At 45.4% G+C, this 26,660-nt stretch overlaps 1 long non-coding RNA gene across 1 annotated transcript; it reads left to right on the top strand.

The window, feature by feature from the left end:
* The first annotated feature begins 10,251 nt into the window (after nt 1-10,251).
* Nucleotides 10,252-18,311, top strand: LOC139999074 (uncharacterized). Its single transcript, XR_011804107.1, has 2 exons — nt 10,252-12,093; nt 12,956-18,311. It is a non-coding gene; the product is annotated as an uncharacterized lncRNA (long non-coding RNA).
* Nucleotides 18,312-26,660: the final 8,349 nt, after the last annotated feature.

Here is a 26,660-nt window from a genome sequence, read left to right as displayed (position 1 = left end):
CTCCCCTGGGGAGTTCACTTATACCTAAAGCCTTCCTTTGGGGCCCTTTTGGATGGGCGAAAGGGGCTTGTAACGCGTTTTCTGGGGCATGAGTTTTCAGTCATATGCCATGCGGGCTAGGGCTATATTTAGGGTTGCTCGGAAAGAGCGAATACAGAGGATCCAGTTGCATGTGGGGCTGCGTAAAGGCTCCCCTGGGGAGTACAGATGTTCCCAAAGCCTTTCTTTGGGGTCACTTTTGAATAGGCGAAAGGGGCTCGGAACGCCTTTTCTGGGGCCCGAATTTTCAGTCATCTCCCATGCCAGCTAGGGCTATATTTAGGGTTGCTGTGAAAGAGCGAATAAGGAGGGTCCAGTTGCATGTGGGGCTGCATAAAGGCTCCCCTGGGGAGTTCAGTTGTACCCAACGCCTTCCTTTGGGGGCACTTCTGGATGGGCAAATGGGGCTTGTAATACGTTTTCTGGGGCCCAATTTTTCAGTCGTCTCCGATGCTGGCTAAGGATATATTTAGGCCTGCTGTGAAAGAGCGAATATGGAGGGTCCAGTTGTATATGGGGCTGCAAAAAGCTCCCCTGGGGAGTTCAGTTTTACTCAAAGCCTTCCTTTAGGGGCACTTTTGTATGGGCGAAAGGGGCTCGGAAAGCGTTTTCTGGGGCTCGAGTTTTAGGTCGTCTCCCATGCCGCCTAGGGTTATGTTTAGTGTTGCTCGGAAAGAGCGAATCCGGAGGGTCCAGTTGCATGTGGGGCTGCGTAAAGGCTCCCCTGGAGAGCTCACTTGTACCCAAAGCCTTCATCTGGCGGCACTTTTTGATGGGCGAATGAGGCTCGGAATGCATTTTCTGGATCTCCATTTTTAGGTCGTCTTCCATGCCGGAAAGGTCTATGTTTAGGCTTGCTCAGAAAGAGCGAATATGGAGGGTCCAGTTGCAATTGGGGCTGCGTAAAGGCTCCCCCGGGGAGTTAAGCTGCACCCAAAGCCTTCCTATGGGGGCACTTTCGATTGGGCGAAAACGGCTTGGAACGCGTTTTCTGGGGCCTGATTTTTCAGTCTTATCCGATGCCGGATAGGGCTATGTTTAGGGTTGCACGGAATGAGTAAACCCGGAGGGTCCAGTTGATTGTGGGGCTATGTAAAGGCTCCCCTGGGGAGTTCAGTTTTACCCAAAGCCTTCCTTTGGGGGCACTTTTGGATGTGCAAATGGGGCTTGTAACGCATTTTCTGGGCTCGATTTTCAGTCCTCTCCGATGCCGGCTAGGGTTATATTAAGGCTTGCTGTGAAAGAGAGAACACGGAGGGTCCAGTTGCATGTGGGACTGAGTAACAAATCCCCTGGGGAGTTAAGCTGTACCTAAAGCCTTCCTTTGGGGGCTCTTTTATTTGGACGAAAAAGGGGCTCGGAACGTGTTTTCTGGGGCCTGAGTTTTCAGTTGTCTCCGATGCCTGCCGGGGCTTTGTTTAGGTTTGCTCGGAAAGAGCGAACATGGACCGTCCAGTTGCATGTGGGGCTGCGTAAAGTCTCCCTTGGGGAGTTTAGCTTCACCGAAAGCCTTCCTTTGGGGGCACTTTTGGATTGGCGAAAGGGGATCAGAACGCCTTTTCTGGGCTCGATTTTTCAGTCATCTCAGGTGCCGGCTAGGACTATATTTAGGCCTGCTGTGAAAGAGAGAAAATGCAGGGTCCAATTGCATGTGGGGCCGCGTAAACGCTCCCCTGGGGAGTTCAGTTGTACCCAAAGCTTTCCTTTGGGGGCACTTTTGGATGGGCAAAAGGGGCTCGCAATGCGTTTTCTGGGGCCCGATTTTTCAGTCGTCTCCGATGCCGGCCGGGGCTATGTTTAGGATTGCTTGGAAAGAGCGAACATTCAGGGTCCAGTTTAATGTTGGGCTGCGTAAAGGCTCCCCTGGGGAGTTCAGCTGTACCCAAAGCCTTCCTTTGGGGGCTCCTTTGGATGGGCGAAAGGGGCTCGGAACGTGTTTTCTGAGGCCCGATTTTTCAGTTGACTCCCATGCCGGCTAGAGTTATGTTTAGACTTGCTCAAAAACAGCAAACACGCAGGGTCCAGTTGCATGTGGGGCTGCAAAAAGGCTCCCCTGGGGAGTTCAGATGTACCCAAAGCCTTCCTTTGGGGGCACTTTTGGATGGACGAATGGGGCTCCGAACGCGTTTTCTGGGGCCCGAGTTTTCAGTCGACTCCTATGACGGCCAGGACTAAGTTTAGTCTTGCTCGGAAAGAGCGAACACGGAGGCTCCAGTTGCATGTGGGGCTGTGTAAAGGCTCCCCTGGGGAGTTCAGATGTTCCCAAAGCCTTCCTTTGGGGGCCCTTTTGGGTGGTCCAAAGGGGCTTGCAACGCCTTTTCTAGGGCCCCATTTTTCAGTCATCTCCAATGCTGGCTAATGCTCTATTTGTGGTTGCTTAAAAAGAGCGAACCTGGAGGGAACAGTTGCATGTGGGGCTGCGTAAAGGCTCCTTGGGGAGTTTAGCTTCACCCAAAGCTTTCCTTTGTGGGCTCTTTTGAATGGTCCAAAGGGGCTCGGAACGCGTTTTCTGGGGCTTGATTTTTCAGTCTCCTCGTATTCAGGCTAGGGCTATGTTTAGGCTTTCTCAGTGAGAGCGAACACGGAGGGTCCTTTTCCATGTGGGGCTGCGTAAAGGCTCACCTGGGGGGTTCAGTTGTACCCAAAGCCTTCCTTTGGATACACTTTTGGACGGGCGAAAGGGGCTCGGAACACATTTTATGGGGCTTGACTTTTCAGACGACTCCAATGCTGGCCAGGGCTATATTTAGGCTTGCTCGGAAAGAGCAAACCCTGAGAATCCAGTTGCATGTAGGGCTGTGTAAAGGCTCCCCTGGTGATTTCAGCTGTACCCAAAGCTTTCCTTTGAATGCACTTTTGGATGAGCGATATGGGCTCGGAACGCATTTTCTGGGGCCCGATTTTTCAGTCGTCTACGATGCCGACCAGGGCTATTTTTCGGGTTGCTAGGAAAGAGTGAACCCGGAGGGTTCATTTGCATGTGGGGCTGCATAAAGGCTCCCCTGGGGAGTTGAGCTTCACCCAAGATGGTCTTTGGGTACTACTGAACTCCACAGGGGAGCCTTTACGGAGCCCCACATGCAACTGGACCGTCCGTGTTTGCTCTTTCTGAGCAACCCTAAACATAGCCTGAACCGTCTTCAGAGACTACTGAAAATTCGGGCCCCAGAAAACTCGTTCCGAGCCTCTCTCGCCCATCCAAAAATGCCCCCAAAAGAAGGCTTTGGGTAAAGCTGTACTCCCCCCGGGAGCCTTTACGCAGCCCCACATGCAACTGGACCCTCCGTGTTCGCTCTTTCCGAGCAAGCCTAAACATATCCCTAGCCGGCATCGGAGTCGACTGAAAAATCGGAACCCCAGAAAACACGTTCTGAGCCCCTTTCACCCATCCAAAAATGCCCTCAAAAGAAGGCTTTGGGTACAGCTATACTCCCCAGGGGAGCCTTTACGCAGCCCCACATGCAACTGGACGGTCCATGTTCGCTCTTTCCGAGCAACCCTAGACATATCCCTAGCCGGCATCGGAGACGACTGAAAAATTTAGCCCCAGAAAACGCTTTCCGAGCCCTTTTCGCCAATCTATTAGTACCCCCAAATGATACAAAAGACAATAAACAGTTAGTACTCATTTTGTTCATTGAATCTCTGCAATGCTTGGCTTCCAAGAACTAATGTTTCCTCGATTTCTTCGTTAGTACTTACTGGTTCATATTTGGCACGTATGAGCATTAGATGTGCTGCTTCTAAACGACCTTTTACAATCGCAATCAGTTATTAAAAATTCATGGCCCGAAAGTTAGCACTGCTATTAATAACAATAAAGGTCCTGCTATAGTTGATAGTAAGGTAGTAAGCCAAGGTGAATAATTAAACCAAGATTCCTACCAATTCTGTCGGTCTTCATATTCCCATTTTCTCTTCTCCAATCCTTCCCTGAGCTTGGACTCTTTCCAAATCTTCATTAAAACCTTGTCCCTGGGTTGTATCTTGTGAATTGCTATGTGTAACGGAGGGCGTTGTGCTACCAAACCTTTCACTCGGAGCTCCCTCTGTCGGTTCGTGAGTTGTATTAAATAAGGTCTTAACTGGGCATCCTGTAACTGAGGGTGATCAAGTGGCAATTCCAAGTCATAGGGCATACCATATAACATTTCAAAAGGAGAAATTCCTACATCACTCCTGGGCTGTGTCTGTATGTTTAACAGCGCAAGAGGTAAACATTTTACCCAAGAGGCTTTTGTTTCCAGCATTAGTTTAGTTAGTTGTTTTTTAATTTCACCATTCATTCGCTCTACCTTTCCAGAACTTTGGGGATGCCACGGAGTGTGGTATTCCCAGCTTGTTCCTAGAGCTTTCATGGTCTCTCGAGACACTTTGGAGACAAAATGAGGGCCTCGGTCAGAGTCAATTGTTTCTACAATTCCATATCTAGGAATAATATTCTCAAGTAGTATTTTTACCACGGTTTGAGCCGTGGCCCTTGCTGTCGGAAAAGCTTCCACAAAATGTGTAAGATGATCTACAATCACTAATAGATATTTGTACCTCCCTGTTTTTGGGAGGTCTGTAAAGTCCAATTGAATTTTAGTAAAAGGTCGGTGAGCCAATTCCCGACCTCCCAATACTTTTTTTCTCAAGTGTTGGGCGTTTACCTTTCTGCAAGTTAAACAATCATTTACAATTCGTTTTGCTATATTATAAATTCCAATACACATATACTTTATTGCAACTTGATCCACCAATGCTTGAGTTCCCCAGTGGGTGTTTTCGTGAAACCTTTGTAATACCCTCAGAGCTGCGGATTTTGAAAGCATTCCCCGTCCATCAGGCAGCACCCATTTGCCTTTATCTGTTTCTTTTATCCCCATTTGAATCATTTTGCTTTTTTCTTGTAATGTGAAGCTAAGCAGAGTATAAATTGGCCTATGATGGTAACAATGTGTATATTTCTTCCTGTCCCCCCATTCATAATCATAGCATGGAAATTTCATTGAATCATTCCTGCAGTCTGAGCAGTCTTCCCTTGTTTTTATAATTTGCACGGTCATTAGTGCCGCTCTTTTAGCCTCCTGGTCTGCCAAATTATTCCCTCTGATCTGAGGGGTGAGGCCTCGCTGGTGTCCTTTAACATGTACTACAGCAATTTCTTTAGGTCCTCTGATAGCCTGTAAGACTTGGGTAATCAGTTCTTGGTGTACTAATCCCTTTCCCTGTGAATTAATGAGCCCTCACTCTTCCCATATTTTACCAAATGTATGTAATACCCCGTATGCATATTTTGAATCTGTATATATTGTGCCACTTTTGCCCTTTAACAGTCTTAAGGCCCGTAGTACAGCATATAATTCACAAGCCTGGGCAGACCAACTTGGACTTAAAGGTCCGGATTCAATTATTTCAAAAGTTTTCCCATTCACTAATGCGTACCCCGATTTCCGTTTCCCTTCCACTATTCGTGAAGAACCATCTACATATATCTGTTCCCCTATGTTATAAATGGCTCAGGGTGATCCAGCTCCTGGAAAACGAATCACAATTTTATATAGGTTAAAAAAAAAGGTTCTTATGTTATTTTCTCAGGACAACCTGACCTTAGTGTGGGAGAAGTCCAGTCGAGGCCCTCTCACTCGGCAGTCAATACCCATAGGGGTTGCCTCCCTCAGTAGACCATACACACCACAGTGGAGAGTCCTTCCCCGGTCTTGCCTTCTCCCTTTCCTCCCTTCAGGCTTGTCCCCTTTATTTGGCATCCTTAATTCATGCAGAGCCTCGTTGCCAGAATATTGGTTCTTCCTTAGCTTGAGTTTCAGTTTCCCAGGAACGGACTCAACCCTCCAAGTTTCAGTAGTTACTGGTCCTTTTATTCTGGATGCATGGGTCCCTTTCTGCAGTTCTCACAGCTGTTTCAGTAGTCAGTAAAACAAGGTACAGTCCCTCACATCGAGGGTTCAGTGATTCTTCCCTCCCGTGGCTGCTTGTTGAAACACTTTCTTTTTTATCTTCTGACAAGTTAAATAACAGTTATCTAATTTGCTTTGCCGTATGGCCCTTTCCAGGTTCCTGTAGCAGGATTCACCTGATAGCCTTTCAGGTTAATACAGATTTGATTACAGATACCAGGGTTTTGGCATTCATCACTATCTCCACAGTTTCCCAGCTGGACAGTCACATTCATTTATGTTGCATTCCTTCAGGGGCTCATCACCCCAGTCCTTGCAGTCTCTCTGCTGGTTACACACTTTATTGATATCTATGCATTCTCCACTTCTGCACTTGAATTTGCCAGGTCCAGAGCACTGAATAACATTGTTACAGTTTGCTTCATCAGTGCCATCCAGACAGTCTCTCACACCACTGCACTGCCTTACTCCCATGGACACTGTTCACATCTTCACATCTGAAATGGTCCAGGAAGGGCAGTTAATTTCATCACTTCCATCCTTGCAATAAGGATCTCTGTCACATCACCACTTCTTGTAGATACATTCACCTGAACCGCACTGCACCTCACTCACAGAATACTTCACCGGAGGTGCAGGCTGGCAGCCACACTGCTCCAAAGATTCATCCGAGTGGTCGGAGCAGTCACCTTGACCATTGCAGACAAAGCTTTTGGAAATACATTGTCCACTACTGCATGTGAACTCTGCTGCACTACGAGTCACATTGCCACAATTCTCTTCATCTTCTCCACTGTCACAGTCTCTTTCACCATCACATTTCCACGACACTGGGATACACTGGGTCGACTGAGGACCACAGCTGACCACAGCTGATTTCATTTACCTGGCATGTTCTCATATGACACAGCTCAGCACTTTCGTCAGACCCATCTTCACATTCCGGATCCCCATCACACTGCCATCTCTTTGGCACACACTGACCACTGTTGCACACAAAGTCAGATTCAGCACACATCTTCTTCACACATCTTCTTCACACAAGCACTCTCATCACTGCCATCTGAGCAGTCTTCACATTTTGCTCTAGCACCATTGGCAGCAGTGCACAGTCAGGCGAAGGCGAGCAGCAGGCAGAGCTCCCCGCACCGTCACCTGTGTCACTTATACTACTCCTATTACCCATGCTGTTAGTGTCAGTGGCATCCTCCTTTTCTTTTTGCCACTGACCATTCACCACAAATGGATGAGACACATGATTACTAGTTAGGAAAGAGAGTGTAACGTCTGCTATACGGCTGCAGGCAGTGCCAGCTGCAACCTTAGGTTTGTGAAAGAGCCTGCCGGTGGTCATTTGGCAGTGTAATCTGCGTCTCTGCACTCCTGCCCTGCAATAGAGCTAAGTCGTCATTAGTAATAGTTATAACACCGATCTGGGGACTAATAGTCTTTTTTGCATTGCAAGATAAACCTTTTATAAAAAGAATGCTAGAGTGAAGCAGCACAGCCACTGCTGCCGCTGCCTCCATGGTTATGTCAGACAGGCTGCAGGGTCCTGATGTCCGCCCCTCTGCTCTGTGCCGACTCGCCACACGGTGAGGGTCGGCTGCCGGTGTCCACTGACGCCTCTGGTCTCCCGTAGCAACTCGATCTCGGATGTCCCGCAATTACTTCAATTTCCCTGCGTTTTGCAGCTTCTGTCAGGTCTATTCTGTGTCTCTCAGAGCCGTCCGTGGCTCTGCAGCATCTCTCAGGGCTCTCTGCCTTCCAGCGGTAGTCCCTCCGTAGTGTCTCAGGTCTCTCGGCGCCGCTCCGGTCTCTCGGCCTGTTCAGGTCTCAGCAAGTCCAGGTCTCGGCCTGTGCAGGCCTCATATGTTGCAGGAAGCATGTCATATCATGCTCCTGCCTTTTTCTTGTCACAGTCAAAACATTTAAGAGCAAAAATAGGATACACAAGATACACAAGATACACCAGGCCCATATATTAGGCACCACCACTCAAAACTTGGATAAAACAGCACTTCTTTTCAGTCTGTCAAGCACTTCGTTCATCTCTGCCCACTCCCCTTGCGGAGAGTACGGAACAACAGATCGGAACTCTGCACTCGCTTTGCAGCAACGCTGCGTCTCACTCACACAGCACCATCGCACACAGAGGCCTCCAGCACATCTCATTCATACCACAGGAATATAATTTAGAATGATAACCAACCAAACAAGTATTGTCTCTGACTGTGTTCTTCGTGAAGTGACTTGTAACACTTTGTTTCAAACCCTTACATTTACACAAATACTTTCAACACAAAATACATACATAAAAGCACATACAATTATTAACACTCCAGTTAGTATCCCTCCAGCAGCCGAAAACATACCGTTTGTCTGCAGTTTTAGGAGATCTTTGCTCCTGCGGTGAGCAGCTGAGAGTGGAGTCCCCTCCGAGCAAAACATTCAGGGTGCACCTAGGGGCGTCTGCGCTGCAGCCGATCCTGGAGCCGAGCAGAGTGTCTCCTGCCTGGCTCACCAAAATGACTCACAGAAAGCTGACTCCACAATCAGTAAGATTGTAAAGTAGGTATGTTTACTCAGTTCTGGGCGGCATGGGGCGGGTAGTCCCACCAAAGTCGTACACGCCTAATGTGGCAAATTGCTTTAGTAAAAAGTTACATATACATGAACATTCCTATACATATGCATAACCTGTCCCTTTGTGAACACTCCTCCTTATTTTAGACCCCTTGGTTAAAGTCTGAACCATGAGGTTGTTTTCGATCTGGTTCTCGGGGCCCGAGAGGCTCCTGTTATCTGGAGGTATAAGCGCAGCACAGCACAGTAGCACATATTCATTCTTAATCAATTGCTCTCTAATTTCTAATTCCAATGTTTCAGCTTGCTCTTTTCTAGATCCACGGGTATTCTACTATTAATGTTCAAAGCCTGACAGACCCCGTCCTCCATGGATCAAAATACAGGGGGTCTTAAGGGTTCTTTTGGTCATTCTATCATATAATACTGGATCATTTTTAATTTACTCTTTAATTTTCTGGGGCCCCTATTGTTCCAATTTCTAATCATTATTCATAATGGACTTTTTGGTCATATATCTGGTAATTCGCTCCCTTTCTGGTCCTTGGTCTTCAATTTTATCTGACCCATTGGGGAATTTTACTAGTGGCAATTCCCACAGCCCTTGGTTGCCCCTAGTGAGAGTGTCTTGCAGGGGGTTTAGGACCTATCACCCACCCACGTATCCCTCTCTTCACCAGCCCAGCCCCCCCGACAGGAGATTAGAACCAGTGAGAAAACAAAAAGACCTCCATGCTGACTTTAGAAGTCTCAGTTACACTCTCACACACAAAAACTGGCAACCGCACCTTTAGCCAACCGGACGGTATCTTACGAATCAGTCGTCTTTGTCCAGAATCCAATCGGACGGTATCCACAAGCGTCTCTGCTGTCTTCGTCTGGGATCGAACCAGACGGTATCCAAACGACTGTCGTCTTCATCCGGTTTGATCCCAGACACCGGAATCCAAACGAACGGTATCCAAACGACTCTGTCGTCTTCGTCCAGATCTTCGCGCACAGAATTATGGGCAAAAAACAGCCGGCAAGGAAGCTCAAAAAAAAATCAAATTCTTTGCTTACCTTTATTCAGGTTCAGGATGGCATTAGTCCCAATCTGACTCAAACAGGAGCCACCAAATGGTGAGGCGCCTCTCCTAGATTAAATCAGAATTCAGGAACTATAGCCATCCCGGACGAGCCCCCAAATTGTTATAAATGGCTCAGGATTCTAATTAGGATTAAATAAAAAAATAGGATTTATTAAAAAAATATAAAGGAATAGAGGTAAGCAAACAGCGCTGGGTGCACCGGGAGTCTCCACTCCACCAGGACGCACACCAGTTACATCAAGCAGCTGATTTTTATGCTCCTAGACTAATACATATTCATTACTACTTCTAAAAAAAATAGATTATTATAATTAGCTTCTGGGGTCCAGTCCCTCCTACTGGAGCATGCGCATCAGTCTCCTCTGGGGGTCTCTAGGGGTCTTTCATGCTGAAGGCTCGTAGTCTTCCTCTCACCTTTGTACTCACTCGGCACAATTCCAAGTTTATAGAACACTTTCTGCAGGTCTTGTCTCCCAACCGTCCTTCAGCTTCTTTTTCCTTCCTCTTAATCTCTTGGCCCCCTGGCCAGATACCAAAGATCCACAGAGTATCCCATAACAGTCACGAGTTGTTATCAGTTGTTCTGAAACTCCCAGACATCAAACACAAACAGCTTTCTTATTTGACGCTTCACGAGTAATTAAAACATTCTTCCCCAGCCATTCACAAACACATCTATAGCAGTGTTAAGTTAATCTCGAAGAAGACAGGAAAAAAGGCTGTAACTGTTAGAAATAGAAGTCCAGAATAACAAAAGCAAACAGGTTCATAAATTTAAGGAGTGTTTTCTGAAGACGTGATAAATTGACTAGAATGAGGGGGAGACTGGGACACACTGCATCTGTGGTTCAAGAATTAAATTGCCAGTGCAGGACCCAGAGGCAGACAGGATTCAAACAGAATTGTTCTTTATGGACACAAATTGTTAAAACATTCCTCACACCTATAAGTAACTCTTCTTCCTCCAAATCAGGTCTCAATTTTGTTTGCTCTTCTATATTTTGGAGGCAATCATGTTCTAAGGGCTAGTTCGGTTCCTCATAAAGAAACTGAGCAGGATTTTGCAGGGAAGTTGTTGTTAATGTTAGTTTTGAGGAGGAAATTAAAATTCCTTCATATTTTAGTAACCTAGCATCTGTGATCCATTTTTCTGCTTTTTGCTGTTAACAAATAAGAAAAACGGCCTCCTCAAATCCGGAAGACTCAACACCGGAGGGCGTGCTAATTCTTCTTTTAATTTTTCTAATTGTTTTTCATCTTCTTTGGTCCATTTTAGCAACCCATCCTTAGTCAATTTTTTATAAAGAAATTTAACTTTGCCGCTGTAATCTTCAATCCATTGTCTACAATAGCCAGTCAACCCTAATAGTTGTTGTACCTGCCTCTTAGTTCGTGGGGTCGTTAAAGCCAATATCCCACTGATTCTGTCTGGGTCTAATTTCTTAGTTCCCTCACTTAGTCGGTGGCCCAAGTATTTTACCTCTTGTTCTACAAACTGCAGCTTCGATTTCGAGACTTTCAGTCCCTGCAAGCTAAGAAAATTCAACAGCTGTATGCTGGCCTGCCTAACAGTATCTTCGTCTCTCCCTGCTAATAACAAATCATCTACATACTGTACTAATGTTACTCCTGGTGGCTTATTGTAGTTTTGTAAAATTTGCTCCAGGGCTTGTCCAAATAAATTAGGTGATTCAGTGAATCCTTGAGGAAGGACAGTCCACCGTAACTGCTGCTTTCGGTGGGTATCTGGGTCTTCACATTCAAAGGCAAAATAATCCCTACTACCTTCCTCCAGAGGACATGCCCAAAATGCATCCTTTAAATCCACTACGCTATACCACTGATCATCTGGGTGCAATTGACCTAATAGGGTATGGGGATTTGCCACAACAGGAAATCTGGTCACGGTTCTCTTATTAATTTCTCTTAGATCGTGTACCAATCTATATTTGCCATCTTTCTTTTTCACTGGTAATATTGGAGTATTAAATGGGGACATACAAGGTTCTAGCAACCCTTGTTGTAATAACCTTTGAATTTCAGGTTTTAACCCTTGTCTGCCTTCCTCAGACAGGGGGTATTGTTTAATTCTCGTTGGTACACCCAGGTTGGTTATAGTTACCTTAAAAGGTTTAATATCTAATCTTCCTACACTTTCTGGAGATGGAGCCATTTTCTTGGAGCCATTTACAGTGAGATAGCCTTTCTGTGGCCAGCTGTAGTTAACTTAGCAGCAATACACCAACAGTGGCAATAGAACATAGTGGACAAACATTTAAGCTCTTCTTCATCAAGTGTTTAAGAAAGTTTTGCTGTACTAATGATGAGTTCTTTGTGATTTCAGTCAGATATTTATTTGAAAGCTACTGCTGCAGTAAGGCGATCATCTCATAGCAGTTCTAAGGAAATGAGTTCAAGTTCTCCTCAAGCACTGACGGCTTATGAAATACCAGAATGTTCTCTTTCTTCTTGAGAAGGTAACATGGTTTCCAGGCTGCTTGAAGCTTTGATTATTATCTTACTAAAATGAAATCAATCAGTTAAAAGATTTTGTTTTCATGGCTGAGAGTCTGGAAGATGGAAACCTTATCCAGAGATCTGAAACACCTGGCTGAGCTTTTGCCCCATAGTATCTCTTCTGAATGCACAGCAGCACTGTTTTGAAGAAATCATGTCTGTAGGAGGGGAAGAATTAAGCTTCACTACCGTAATGAGCCTTTGGCAATATGGCCAAGACTATAAAGCAAGAAGAGGTATAAAATTGTGGGAAAACTTTCAGACTTCACATATGCCATTCCTTTAATTTATGAACAGCTAATTAATTTATGATAGCTAATTAAACTAATGAAAACTAAAGGCAAGAAGTATTTCTAGTCTCAAAAGAGTGAATAAATTTAAAGTTAATAAATGCACAGTAAATTTGGTGTAACATGATCTGTGAACAATCGATCTACAGGGATAAATAATAGAGAAACAAAGGAACACCAACTAGATAATGCAAGATGTATGTAGATCTTGTTCATTTAGATGTATTTAAATCTGCTGCTGCACTGTTGACAGAAGAGGAAAAGAGAAAGGAATCTGAATTTCAGTTTTTAAGACAGGCAATATGCTTTTTCTCAGTAAGCCAAGTTGTCAGTCTGCAAAATGTGGATGTTTTTCTTCCTCCTCCTAGCCTATTTATAGTGAAAGATACAGTACAAGGAAGATCTTTGTTACTTGGGTTAAAAAGCACCCCACATAATGTTTATAACTTTTCTGTATAACTTTTCATTGGAAGTATTTAGAACTGATACTGGTATGAAAGTGTTAACGTTCTTTTTTCCTTCTGCATTTCAGGTGAAGTTCCAGGCTGGAGTAGTGGGCCCACGTGAACCTAATGAGGTTCAACAAGTCCAAGTGCAAGGTGCTGCACCTAGGTCAGGGAAATCCCAGATATGAGGACAGGCTAGGAGAAGCACGCATTGAGAGCAAACCTGCAGAGGAGGACTTGGGAGTTCTGGTGGACAAAAGGCTTGACATGAACCAGCAGCGTGCACTTGCAGGCCAAAAGGCCAACTGCATCCTGGGCTGCATCAACAGAGGAGTGGCCAGCCAGTTAAGGGAGGGGATTATTGTCGCCCCTCTACTCCGCCCTTCTGAGGCCTCACTTGGAGTACTGCATCCAGGTCTGGACCCCCAGCACAAGAAAGATTTGGACCTGTTAGTGCGAGTACAGAGGAGGGGCTACAAAGATGATCAGAGGACTGGAGCACCTCTCCTATGAAGAAAGGCTGAGAGAGCTGCGACTGTTCAGCCTGGAGGAGAGAAGGTTACAGGGAGGACCTCACTGTGACCTTTCAATAATTAAAGGAGTCTTGTAAAAAATGGAGAAGGACTCTTTACTCGGGTAGATAACGATAGAATGTGGGAAGTGGTCTTAAACTAAAAGAAGATAGGTTTAGATTAGACTAGGAGGAAATGCTTCACTGTAAGGGTAGTGAGGTACTGGAACATGTTACCAAGAGAAGTCGATGCCCCATACCTGGAGGTGTTCAAGGCAAGGCTGGATGGGGCTTTGGCCAACCTGATCTAGTGGGTGGCATCCCTATCTATGGCAGGGGGGGGTTGGAGTTAGATGATCTTTAAGATCCCTTCTAACACAAGCCATTCTATGATGATTCTATTGTAACCATATTCTAAGCCAGCTAGGAACTTTTTAGTTAGTAATGAAAACCATCAAGAGAGATCACAATGTTTTTTGTGAATGTTTTATTTCCTTTTGAGAGTATTAAGACTTTTATTCCTTTATTGAGGCCTTTTGGATGAACCTATTCCCAAGACAGAAGGTGCACAGAAGCAAAAAAAGGCTCCTCGAAGACAGTCAGATCCCAAGCAGGAAGCGCTAAGATCAACTAGTAGTGACAGGTAAATGTATGGGCTTTAGAAAATAACCTAAGTTAGACTGTAAGTATTTTGGGAATTGATTGTTTCTCAACCTTTTTACTCTAATCTTAGTTCGGTATAGACTGACTGAGGCCCTTGTATACTACTGAGAATTTCATCCTAATGTGTATTACAGTATCTGAATACTATCAGTACTGAAATGGTTATACCTCTTGCTAAAGATATGTTATGAGCAAAGCAAGACTAAATGGGACTTTGTGGGGACCTGGTGCAGTTGAGATAGTCATCAGGCCTACAGCATCTGCACTGTGCAGACTCACTTGCTATTTTCTTCATATCCTTGTGTCTCATTATCTCCAAAATAAATTTTGTAAAGAAACACTATTGCATATGTCTGTTTGTATCTGCTTACCAGATCCCCTGCCATTGTGGTTTTTTCATTGTTTTTATAACCTGCATTTGTGATAAGTAGCAGCAGAATTCATCCAAGATACAGTAGACTGAAATTATTTTTTTTCAATCCACTGCAATGTAAAACTTTATTATATTTATTCCACTATTGGAAAATTATATGGAGGGAAACATTCATTAACATTACCTTTGGGCAATAATCTGATGTATGTAATCTCTGTTTTAATATGAGTTGTTATCAAGGCTCTGGTTCAGTGCTAGCCTGGTGTAGAAGCAGAGTAAAACAGAGAGAAATTCAGTTTTAATGGTTTGTCTCTGCCTTTAGGATAACTTGATTGTATGCAGAAATAGCCACTGACCCTGCTTGCCCTTACCTGTGTATCAGTAACTTTTGTCTTCATCTTTGCAGAATAATCTCAGCCTCTTTTGAAAGCTTTTCTGAGAGTCATCATCTTTCCACTAGTTCAGATCCTGATACTGTAGCAAACAGAAAGGAGAGCTCACCATCTAGCTATCCATTCCATCTGACTTCTTTATGTGATGAGGACATCATTGACTTGAAGTGAAGACAGACAGACTGTTCCTTACCTCACCTTTTCTTACAGATCTGTGAGCTCTGTAGGAATGTCACAAACACTGCTTCTAGTGGTAAAATGTGGCTGGAAGTATTGGTGATTAATCTTTATAGATCCCATGTTGTTCTGGCTTGCTTAGCCTGATTTGGTGATGCTTACATCTTTGACATATGTATGTTTTCTTATCTCAGTTCATGAAATATTACTTTTTGTGGCATTCTAAAGGTAGGTAATCAATGAGAGCTTCAGGCTGAAAATGAAGTAAAAAGTATTATTTATTCTGAGCTTCTTATAATTGAAGTACCTGAATGAAAGTGGCATTCAGTTAATTACTGTTACTAATATCTTGATCTGTTTTACAGGTGTGCACCATGTAGAAAGAAGAGTTTGATGATGTAAATGACTCATTTTTTCATTCTTAAAAAAAAAAAAGCTTTTACACAAGGTCTTTCCAGACAACGCAAGTGCAGTCTGTCCTTGAAATGATGGAGCTGTGTTTTATTCACTGAGGAATGATGCTTACTCTATAAAGATCAGGTAACACGAACATACTGTTTTCTTTTCTCAGACCTGTCCTTGCACATTTATTTTTTTTAAGAGAAACTTGAAAATTGTTTTGGTATTAAGAATCATTGAGTAGAATGGCTTTTTATAAGAAAATACAAGCTTTCAAATCTTCCATAAAATTGGAAGTCAAAAACACATTGTATTTCTCCACAAAGGGAATGCTGTTTCTGTAGTGCACCTGCAGATTTCCTCATTACAGGCAGAAGCCCGTGCCCTGATTTTCTTTCTGACTACACAAAGATTCCTGTGCTGGCATCAGAATTAATTGTTGTCTGCTTTTACACCAACAATAGAATTCATTGCTCCAAGTAAACATATTTTTCTAAATGGACCGGGCTGAAGTTTTACTGCCAAGAAGCTAGTTTTCTATGGTGAAATAGTCATATTAGATCTTTTGTTTTGTTAAAGGACAGTATTTCATCATTAAAGCTTGATTTTTTTTAACCCTTTCCTCCATGCCAAAAATCAATTTTATACAATGTTGTGAAGGGGTTTGCTGTTTTTCATGAAAAAGTGATGCTTTCAGGCTTTTTATATATGAAGATTTGGGCTTTATTAGGGTATTTCTTGCTCTTTGTGTAGAAATATTTCTGTATCCTTGATTTATTTTGCAATACCATTTATGTGTCATGATTTCCCCTGTCCAAGCATGACATCTGGTGATTTGTGCCTTTTGCTTCAGTCTGTCTGAATGTAAAACTTTTTTTTTTTTTTTTCAAAGTTTCACGGTATATGATGACTTTATTTCTCCATCTAAGAAAATATGCAAGGCCTTAACTGAAAGGATTACTTCTTATTCTCAGTCAGAGTGGTTGATCAAGTAAAGAAGCAATATTTTAAACATTAATTAGTACAGGAACAGAAGCAGTATTAACCAGTGGCTACTTGTACTTTAGTATTTTTGCGCCTAAATATATATGGAGTGAACCTTAGTAAACACCTGGAAGTGCCACCTCAGAGTCTTTGCAAGAACTTGTAATTCTTTTTGAGAATGTCTCGGGGGGGAGAAAGGAGAGGGTCAGTATCCATTTTCTCTGTTCTACTTACCTGGTTAGCTATGGTTTAAAAAAAAATCACTCTCAAAGTATTGTGTAGTCCTTATTCTGCTGCAAGTTGTAACCACTTGTGTGGACTCGTCGAATCAATTTTAGGGGAAGCACTGTTTGGGCTTGGGTATTTTTCGAAAGCAGAAGCATCACCTTTTTCCATAAACAGGTTTCTCAGTGCAGGATTTTTATTTCTGTTGTGTGGGTGTTTTTGAAGACTGTACTAGTGTGCTGCAAAACTCAGGCTTTAATTTCAATTTAATAAAATTTGAACTGGAAAGTTTGATTTGAACTTCTAGATTATCAGATTTTAAATGTATTGCAGAGGTTCACTTCTGCTATTCTAGCATGATTTAACGTGATTAAATGATAGTTTGATAGTAGTTGAATTCACGTGTATACATATGTTGATTAGAAAACTTGTTTGAAGAACCTGAACAAACACATATTTAGGTATCCTGAAAGATGTAGAAAGACCTTTTAGATGGAGCAGTAGAGAGATCAAGAAGAATGGAGAAAGCTTGACTATAACTGACCTAGGGTGATAGTCAGGATGAAAAACCACAGCAGTGGCAATAAAGTATTGCTATGAAGTTTGTGTGTGGACTTCTGCTTGTAATAGCAGCATTGATGACATCTAGCAAATACTAACAAGCAGCAAAAGTACTGTAAGGAATACAGCAAAAGTCTGACTGCCTAAGCTAAATGAAAAAAGAAAAAAAAAAAAAAAAAGATCAGACTAGCTTCATGGTATTTATTTTATCTGGAACAGGATGTTGGAAGAGTTTGAGGAGGGAGGAAGCACAGATCCCATATCAATTGGCTTGTCTCTCCCCTCCAGTCTGAATTTTATGGTATAGTTCAATGTGTCTGATGCAAACTGTTATGCAGGTCACATTGGGAAATACCAGACCTAAAATAATATTACTCGTACAGGACAGGCAGGATCTGAACACTGGAGAAAATGACCTGTCTTCATGCCTTAGGTATGCAGTAAGTGCCTTAACAGTGCTGTCACTTCCTGAGTATTTACTTCTGTGGTCAACCAGCATGTCATGCAGGCATGGAGGAATAATATTAGATGTAGCAAAAGGAGGTGAAGGAGGGATCAGGCAAAATTATTTTGTTTTATATGACTCCTAGGTATGGTAACTGAGGCTTTAGGATCATGTATGTGTAGTTTACTATCTACTTACCATACAAGAGCAGCCTGGAGTGTAGGTAGAAGGCAGGGAACATGGTAGTTATGCTTGAATTTTGTTTGACACAAGCCACAAGAACCAGTCTGAAGTTCTTTTTCACATTTGTCTTATCTAAAAGACAAAGTACAATTCAATAATATGAAACAGTTGGGAAAACTGGACAAATAGCAAGTATACGAGTAGTCTTTGTCAGGCTGTGGCATGAATTACATGCATCTTAGTGTGATGAGACGTTGTCCTCTGCACTGGCTTCTAGACATTGGCTGTCTCAAAGTAGTGTCTTAGATCCATCTGTGGTGGTTTTACCGTGCTGGGCAGCTAAACCCCACAACTGCTCTCTCACTCCCCCTCCTTTAGATGAGGAGGGGGAGAAGTAAAGCAAAGAACAACTCACGGGTTGAGATAAGGATAATTTAATTAAAGGGAAATCATTATAATAATTAAATAAAGACTACCATGAACTAAACAATTTAACTAAGGGGAAATAAAAAGGAAAAGGGGAAAGGGAGGGGAAAAGGGAAAATAAAAAGAAGGGAGGAAAACAAACAAACAAAATAAATGAAAGCTATATGGAAGTGCAGAGGAAAGAAATTACTCTCTACTTCCCACAAATGAGCGATGATTGACCACGTCCTTGAAGCAAGGCCTCAACGCATGCAGCCAGTGTTCGAGAGGAGGACCGACATCTTCTCAACGAGAGCCCACCCCTCCCCTCCTCTTCCTGTTTCCACCTTTTATTGCTGAGTGTGACATCACATGGTATGGAATATCCCTTTGATTGGTTTAGGCCAGCTGCCCTAGTGATGTTTCTCTCCTCGCTTTTTGCCCACCCCCTAGGAGGGTTAGAGAAAGGCCCAATACTGTGCCACTGCTGCTCAGCAGTAGACACAACACTGGTGTGATAACACTGCTGTTCCAGCTACAAGTACAGAGTACGGCACTGTATGGGCTGCTGCTGGGAAAGTTAACATTCCAGCCAGACCCAGTACAACCTCCACCCCTTATTCCATAACATTTGTGTCACACTCAGATCCCCATACTTTAGCATACAAGCATTCTCATCATTATTCCTTGTCCTTTAACAGGACAAGGATTTAACAGGACAGGATTAATAGGCAGGTGTATCTTCTCATTCCATAGGTCTTTCTTGGAAAACGTTCATAAGAACTGTTGATGATTAGGTCTTCATCTGCCAAAGTGGCCACTCAAGGCAGGTGGAGTTGGATGTCTGGACACGAGCACCAGCTTAGCTCAAGTCCTTGTTGCACTGCCCGGCTCCTTGCAACGTTGACCTGTCGTTGATCCTGCAGCATCTTCCTACAACATATAACTTAGATTACAGATTAGTTTTCTCTCAATGTCAAATCTCCTTGAGGCACACACTTAATATCCCCATTCTTTTGCATGACCCACCAGGTATACCCTGGTCCTTGGGCGAAGACAATCCCACGAGTGGGTTTGCCTTTTCCCGAGGCAGGAGCCACCCACACTGCCTTCCCCATCCACCTTCCTACATGCGCTACAGGAACTTTAGCTCCTTTCACAGTGTGTAGGGGTTTTGTTTCGGCAGGACCAGCACGTCTGTCAGACCCCCTATTGTTAACTAGCCAAGTGGCTTCTGGTAGATTTGTATCCCATTGTTTCCACGTCCCAGCACCTAATGCTCGTAACATAGTCTTTAACAGTCCATTGTACCTCTCAACCTTCCCAGAGGCTTGTGGGTGATAAGGGATGTGGTACACCCACTCAATACCATGCCTCTTTGCCCAGGAGGTAACAAGATTGTTTCGGAAATGACTCCCATTGTCAGACTCAATTCTCTCTGGTGTACCGTGACGCCACAATACTTGTCTTTCCAGGCCCAAGATAGTGTTTCGGGCCATGGCATGGTTTACAGGGTATGTTTCCAGCCACCCAGTAGTTGCTTCTACCATGGTGAGTATGTACCGTTTGCCTTGGCGGGTTTTTGGAAGTGGTCCGATATAGTCAATTTGCCAGGCCTCACCATATTGAAACCCTAGCCATCTCCCCCTGTTCCAGGGAGATTTTACCTTCATGGCTTTCTTGATTGCAGCACAAGTCTCACACTCATGGGTAACCTGTGTGATGGCCTCAATGGTCAAGTCCACCCCTCGATCACGAGCCCATCTGTAAGTGGCATCCCTCCCCAGATGTCCTGATGTTTCATGGGCCCATCGAGCTACAAACAGCTCACCCTTACGTTCCCAGTCTAGGTCCACCTGAGCCACTTCAATTTTCAAAGCTCGATCCACTTCTTTGTTGTTCCGATGTTCTACAGTAGCGCGACTCTTGGGCATGTGGGCATCTACATGACGTACTTTAACATCCAGGTTTTCTACCCAGGCAGCAATATCTTGCCACAGGGTAGCAGCCCAGATAGGTTTACCTCTGCACTGCCAGTTGCTCTCTTTCCATTGCTGCAGCCACCCCCACAGAGCATTTGCCACCATCCATGAGTCAGTATAAAGATACAATACTGGGCAATTTTCTCTTTCAGCGATATCTAGGGCTAGTTGTATGGCTTTTACTTCTGCATACTGACTCGACTCACCTTCCCCTTCCATGGCCTCCACAACTCGTCGCATGGGATTCCACACAGCAGCTTTCCATTTCCAATGGCTCCCTATCACACGGCAGTATCCGTCAGTAAACAACGCATACTGCTTTCTGTCTTCTGGCAACTCATTGTATGGTGGTGCCTCTTCAGCACGGGTTACCTCTTCTGTTGGCACTCCGAAATCTCTGCCTTCCGGCCAGTCCATAATCTCTTCCAGGATTCCTGGGCGATTGGGTTTTCCCATTCGAGCCCGCTGTGTAATTAGCGCTATCCACTTACTCCATGTAGCATCAGTTGCATGGTGTGTAGTGGGAATTTTCTCTTTGAACATCCAATGTAACACAGGTAGCCGCGGTGCCAAGAGGAGCTGTGCCTCTGTACCCACAACTTCTGAAGCAGCTCGAACACCCTCATATGCTGTGAGTATTTCTTTTTCAGTTGGGGTGTAATTGGCTTCTGATCCTCGATAGCCCCGACTCCAGAAGCCCAGAGGTCGACCTCGAGTTTCTTCTGGGGTTTTCTGCCAAAGGCTCCAGGTGAGGCCATGCTCCCCAGCTGCAGTGTACAGTATATTTTGCACAGCTGGTCCAGTACGGACAGGCCCAAGGGCTACTGCATGAGCTATTTCTTGTTTGATTTGTTCAAATGCCTGTTGTTGCTCAGGGCCCCACTCAAAATAGTTTCTCTTTCGAGTCGCTTGATATAGAGGATTCACAAGCTGACTATAGCCTGGCACATGCATTCTCCAGAATCCCAAAAGGTTGTACACCTTTGGGGCATGTCTCTGGGGGGGGAGAGCTACTTGTACACTTTTTGGGCCTTTATTTTATGGGGGTTGGGAGCTGCTTGTACACTTCTGGATCTATGTTCAGGGGGGTTGGGAGCTGCTCATGCATTCTAGGTGCCTCCCTTTTGAGAGGGGTTGGGGCCTGCATCTGTGGGTGGTTGGGAGCTGCTTGTACACTTTAGGGGCCTGGGTCTCGGAGGGGGGTCTGGGCTGTTTGTACACCATTGTGGCCTGTGTTTGGGGGGGTGGGTGCCTGTGCCTGGGGGAGTTGGGAGGTGCTTGTACACTCTAGGGGCCTCCATTTGGGGGTCTTTGGGGCCTCCCTTTGAGGGGGAGGGAGTTGGAAGTTGTTTGTACTCCTCTGCATCCCATGTCTTGGAGGGGGCAGGGGGTTGGGACCTGTCTGAAGGGGCGGGTTGTGAGCTGCTTGTACACCTTTGGGACCTGTGTCTGGGGCGGGGGGAGAGGGACCTGGGTCTGGGGCCTGTGTCTGGGTGGAGTCCAGTTCTTGGGAGGGGGTGGGGGGATGGGAGCTGCCTGTGGCAGTTGGGGTCTGCATCTGGGTGTGGTTGGTGCCTGCTTCTGTTGGCAGTTTGGGGCCTGCTTGTAGACTTCTGCAGCCCGGGTGTGGGGGCATCTTGAGCTTTTGAGGTTTAGCTGTAGTATTTGGGGCCTGCGTCTGGGCCTTTTCTGTAGCATTTTGGTCGCGTGTTTGTGATTTGGGGCCTGTATCCAGGGTTTTGCCTTTTTTGTAGTTTCCATCTTTGTGTCTGTGTGTTTCGTTGTTGGTTGTCTGGGGTTAGGGGCAGTTTGGGGTTTGGATTAAGGCCAGTGTCATTAGTGTTAGGGGGTTGATAATAAGGGTTAGGGTTGTGGTTAGAGTTGTTAGGTTTAAGGGGAATAAGGATTTCAGGGTAAGGGGATCAAGGTTGTGGGAATAAAAATGTTGTTTTTGCACAGTTACATCCTTTAGAGGGAAGGAAGGTGGTATTGAGATAAGCTTGCAGTGATAAGAGAGCTTAACAGTGTGAAATGTGTTCATCTGATTTGTGTCAATATAGAACAATGCTAGGGCTGCATGATATGATGAAATGTGATCTTCTGTCTTACATACCTTTGTATAACCACAAGTCTAAGAAAACCAGAGTGGTTAGTGTATATAGTTCTTGTATCTTGCAAAGGAATGGTCCAGCAATTCGGGTCAATAGGGGATAAGAGAACAAAGGGGTTTCAGAATAACTGCTGCATAGGACACTATGCAAGTCTCTGACATCCAGCAAAGATGGACAAAGGAGAAGGACAAGGGAAAAGCCTGGGAGGAAGACTACGAGCTTTCAGCATGAGAGATCCCCAGAGGGACCACCGGAGACTGATAACGCATGCACCAGTGGGAGGGTTCGGATTCTGGGAACTAATTATAATAACCCTGCCTTTTCTAGAAGTTGTAACAAATATGTATTAGCCTAGGAGCATAAAAACCTGGAGCCTGATGTAACTTGTGTGCGTCTTGGTGGAGCAGAGACTCCCGGTGCACCCAGCACTGTTTGCTTACCTCTATTCCTTTAATAAATTGTAAACATTAATTGTAACCCTATTTGGGACTCAGTCATTTGTTTCAACTGGGACCTCCTGATGGGTGGAAGCTATCAGGATAGCCCGGGATGCTGAGGCATGGTGCCGCAACGAGCGGCGAGTGGTTGGTGGCTTCTGTGGAAATGGCCCTTGTGTGGGGCGAGGGCGGTGCATTCAGAGGAACCTTGTCAGGCTGCAGATAGGGTCAGGCAGGAACTTATGTTCAGGAGAGGGAAATGCCAAGCCCTACCCCTAGGGAGGAACAACTTTATTCACCAGCACTGGATATCTGGATACTAAATAAGCATCTCTTCATGGAAGGGGTGGTTACACATTAGAACAGGCTGCCCAGGGAAGTGGTAAGAGTCCCCATCCTGAAAAGTATTTAAGAGACGTGTGGACATAGCACTTAGGGATACAATTTAGTGGTAGCATTAGGTTGATGTTTGGACTTGATGTTCTTAAGGGCCTTTTCCAACATAAGAATTCTTGTTAAGGATGGGAATTCAAATAACAAATGCATTTTCGGGAAGTGGCTCTATCCTTCATTGTAGGTGACAGCAGCTCACCTTGCAAATGGAATCCACCCAAAGATCTCAGGTCATGTCATCACAGATACTGTAGAAGGGAAGAAAGTTGGAACTTTTTTTTTCAGAGGTAAAACCTGCAGGTGAGTACAGAAGTAACATATACACTGGGAGCTGTAGAGACTCCCTGAAAGTTTAGGGTTGAAATTTGGCTAGGCCTGCCTGTTCAACAAATGGGAAACTATGCTCTGCTTGACAAACGGCTTTTGAAAGGTAATTTTCAATGATGGAATGGAACATCGTGAATCCTTTTTTTGGGTTCCTTCCAGCTGATGACTTGCTGTATCAGCCTTGCATTCAAAGAACTAAGTAGAATTTGTATTGTATTCAGTCTTAGAGGTTATCATGTCTTATTGATGATTTCAGGGTGAAAGCATGCATATAGAATGTACTGCTGAACTAAGTGTGCAGTTTCATTTTTTATCCTAAGTTCTTTTTATGACTCAGTCTTTTGTTACTGTATGTAGCAATGTTTTCCTGCCTCTGTGTTGCTGTGACAATGTAACAAGGGCCGCAGAAAGTCAGACCAAAGATCTGTGATCTTAGCAGAATAGAACAAGTATAGAGTGATACTTGTGACTTGCACTGTAAGACAAGCAAATGCCTTGGAGTATAGAAATGTTTAATGGATTTCTTGTAAAAATTGGCCATATCCTTTGAACCCATGTAAACACTTAGCATCCATGGGTCACAGCAGTCACGAGCCTTAACTAGGTATTGTGTGTAAACTCTGGAGCTAGCTTCACAATGTGAAGAAGCGCTTCCTTTATTTTGTGTGTGCTTGTGGGCAGGAGGAGTGAAATTTGCTTCCTGCTAGCTTTTGATGCCCCCATCTTCTGTATGGAAAGAGAACATTGGTGATCAATCTCTGTTCAGCTTCTATGATATGAGACATCGTCTTTTCCCTCATCTCTCTTTCATGTGAAAAAGGTTTTTTCTTAGTCCTTTTCTACAGAAACTGTTCCAAACGTTTGGCGATCCCTGTTTCTCTTGGCTGAAACTGTTTTTATTCTACTGTGACCTTTTTAAGGTGGGCAAAAATAAAATTTTGTGTAGCATCCAAGATGCAAATGAACCTTCAGTTTATAAGATAGCAAGGCTACCTTTGAGTTTTGATTAGATTGGTGATGCTTTTTGTTGCCTTTTCCTAGGCCTTTTCCAAACGGTTAAACAGGGAAGTTGGCTGTTCAACGCTGATGAGCACTGAAGTTATGTTTTCATAGACTTGTGTGCACTACCAAGGCCTGATTTCCCCTTTTGCCTCTGCATTACTTCATGTTTATCTGCTGTGAATTGTACTTGCTATTTGGCTGCATAGTGGCTGCAAAGGAATCACAGGTGGGTTGAGGTTGAAAGGACCTCCAGAGGTCATCTGGTCCAACACCCCTTTTGTGTTCAAAGAACATAAAAATATACTCCACGTTATAAAGTATGACCTCGCTTTAAAAAGCTGTTTTAACAGTCCTTCATTAAGTCTTATTAATCAAGTGTCCCCAGTTCTTTTCTTATGCTTCCCACTATACTTCTTGTTATTTTACTTAACATGGGAATTCCTGCTCTGGCAATTTCTGTAGGACACTTCTTACATAGAAGTCTAGGCATATTAGTCACGTTTCAAGTCATCTGTTTTAATTCAGACAATTTCAAGAGTTAAAAGTGAAAAAATAGCTTATCCATGAGCTCCTTGAGAACTCCTTAGTGAAATGCTGCCTGAGCCTTTTGACTTGTTACTTCTGTTTCTGTGTCAAAACTTGTTCTGTATCATTTCAGTTGGAGATGGATTCTTTGACATCCGTGCCAAGAAAAATCTTTCTTCCGTAGGAGTCCTTCAATGTACACAGAGCGGAGAAAGAGCAGCTATTCTGCAAGTTGGTACTCAGGCTGGTTTTGGCTTCCCGTATTGTTTGTACATTCTCGTGTTGTTTTGCAATCTTTTCTCTTTTCAGTAGTTATGTAATATAACTTTTTCAAAGGATGCCTCCCTGTTTTCAGTAGCCTCCTTACGCCCTGAGATTTAGCCGTCCTTGTATTCTTTTGCTCTTCGTCTTTTTGATACAACTCGTATAGTTGTTGGATCCCCGGGCTCCGGGATGGCCACTGTGCTGAGATCTGGGTTGCCTACCTCCGGAGGGGTGGGAGGCGGCCGTCCTGATCCTCTGGGGTCCAGCCTCGGGCAGCGCGGGGGCCGCCATCACAGGGCCAGGGAGTCCAGCAACGAGTGGCACAGGGGCTGGCTGTCCCATGGTCTGTCCTCGGGAGGATGGGAGGGGGCGTTCCCAGGGCCTGGGTGTCCGGCTTCGTGCTGTGCGGGGGCCAGCTGACCTGTGTCTCTGGGGTCCGAACTCGGGCAGTGTGGGGGCCGGCCGTGTCATGAAGCGGGAGGCTGGCATCTGCCGGCTTGGGGATTGGCCGTCCCAGACAGGGAGTTCTGTCCCGTGAGGAGCGGCAGCCGATGTCCCGAACTCCCGGTTGCCTCCATCCAGAGGCGTGGCATCCGACCGTCCCGAGCCCCTGGGCTCCGGGTCTTGGGCGATGCGTGTGCTAGCCGCACCAGGGTTCGGGGCCGACCTCGAGCGGCTTGGGGACAGCAGTCCCGTGTCTGGGAGTTTGGCCTCGGGTGGCCTAGCGGCCAGCAGTCCCAAGCCCTGAGGGGGCAAGTCTCGGGTGGCAAGGGGGGCGGCTGTCCCTTGATCCGGGGTGGATGTCCTCAGGCTCATGCGGCCCGGCTTTCCTGGGATCCCGGGAGCCAGCCTCTGGAGGCACAGGGGCCGGCTGTCCTGCGTCGCAAGGGTCCGAACTCAGGTGGCGTGGGGGCCAGCCGTGCCACGAAGCGGGAAGCTGGTGTCCGCTGGCTTGCGAATTGGCCGTCCTGGAGACCTGGGGGTTTGGTCCCATGCGGAGCGGTGGCTGGACTTCCCTAACTCCTGGGCTCTGGTCTTGGGCGACATGAGTGCTAGCCGCACCAGGGTCCGGGGCAAATTTCAGGTGGCTCGGGGATGGCAATCCTGGGGACCGGGTGTCCGGACACCGGCTGCGCGGGGGCCGGTTGTCTCGTGTTCTGGGGGTCCGGCTTCAATCGGCATGGGGGCCAGCCGAGCCTTGAATCAGGTGGCTGTCGTCCGCCAGCTCAGGGGCTGGCCATCCTGGAGACCAGGGGTTCAGTCCCGTGTGGAGCGGTGGCCGGCCGTCATGAGCCCCTGGGATCTGGTCCTGGGCGACATGTGTGCTAGCCGCACCCGGGTCTGACCTCGGGAGGCTCTGAGACAGGGATCCCAGGAAAAGGGTGTCCAGCCACAGGCAGTGTGGGGGCCAGCCATACCGTGAAGCGGAAGG

The sequence above is a fragment of the Anas platyrhynchos genome, chromosome 19 (genome assembly GCF_047663525.1).
Source record: "Anas platyrhynchos isolate ZD024472 breed Pekin duck chromosome 19, IASCAAS_PekinDuck_T2T, whole genome shotgun sequence".
Taxonomy (NCBI): domain Eukaryota; kingdom Metazoa; phylum Chordata; class Aves; order Anseriformes; family Anatidae; genus Anas; species Anas platyrhynchos.
The sequence above is the reverse complement of the archived record's forward strand: the minus strand, read 5'-3'. Positions and strand labels throughout refer to the sequence as shown.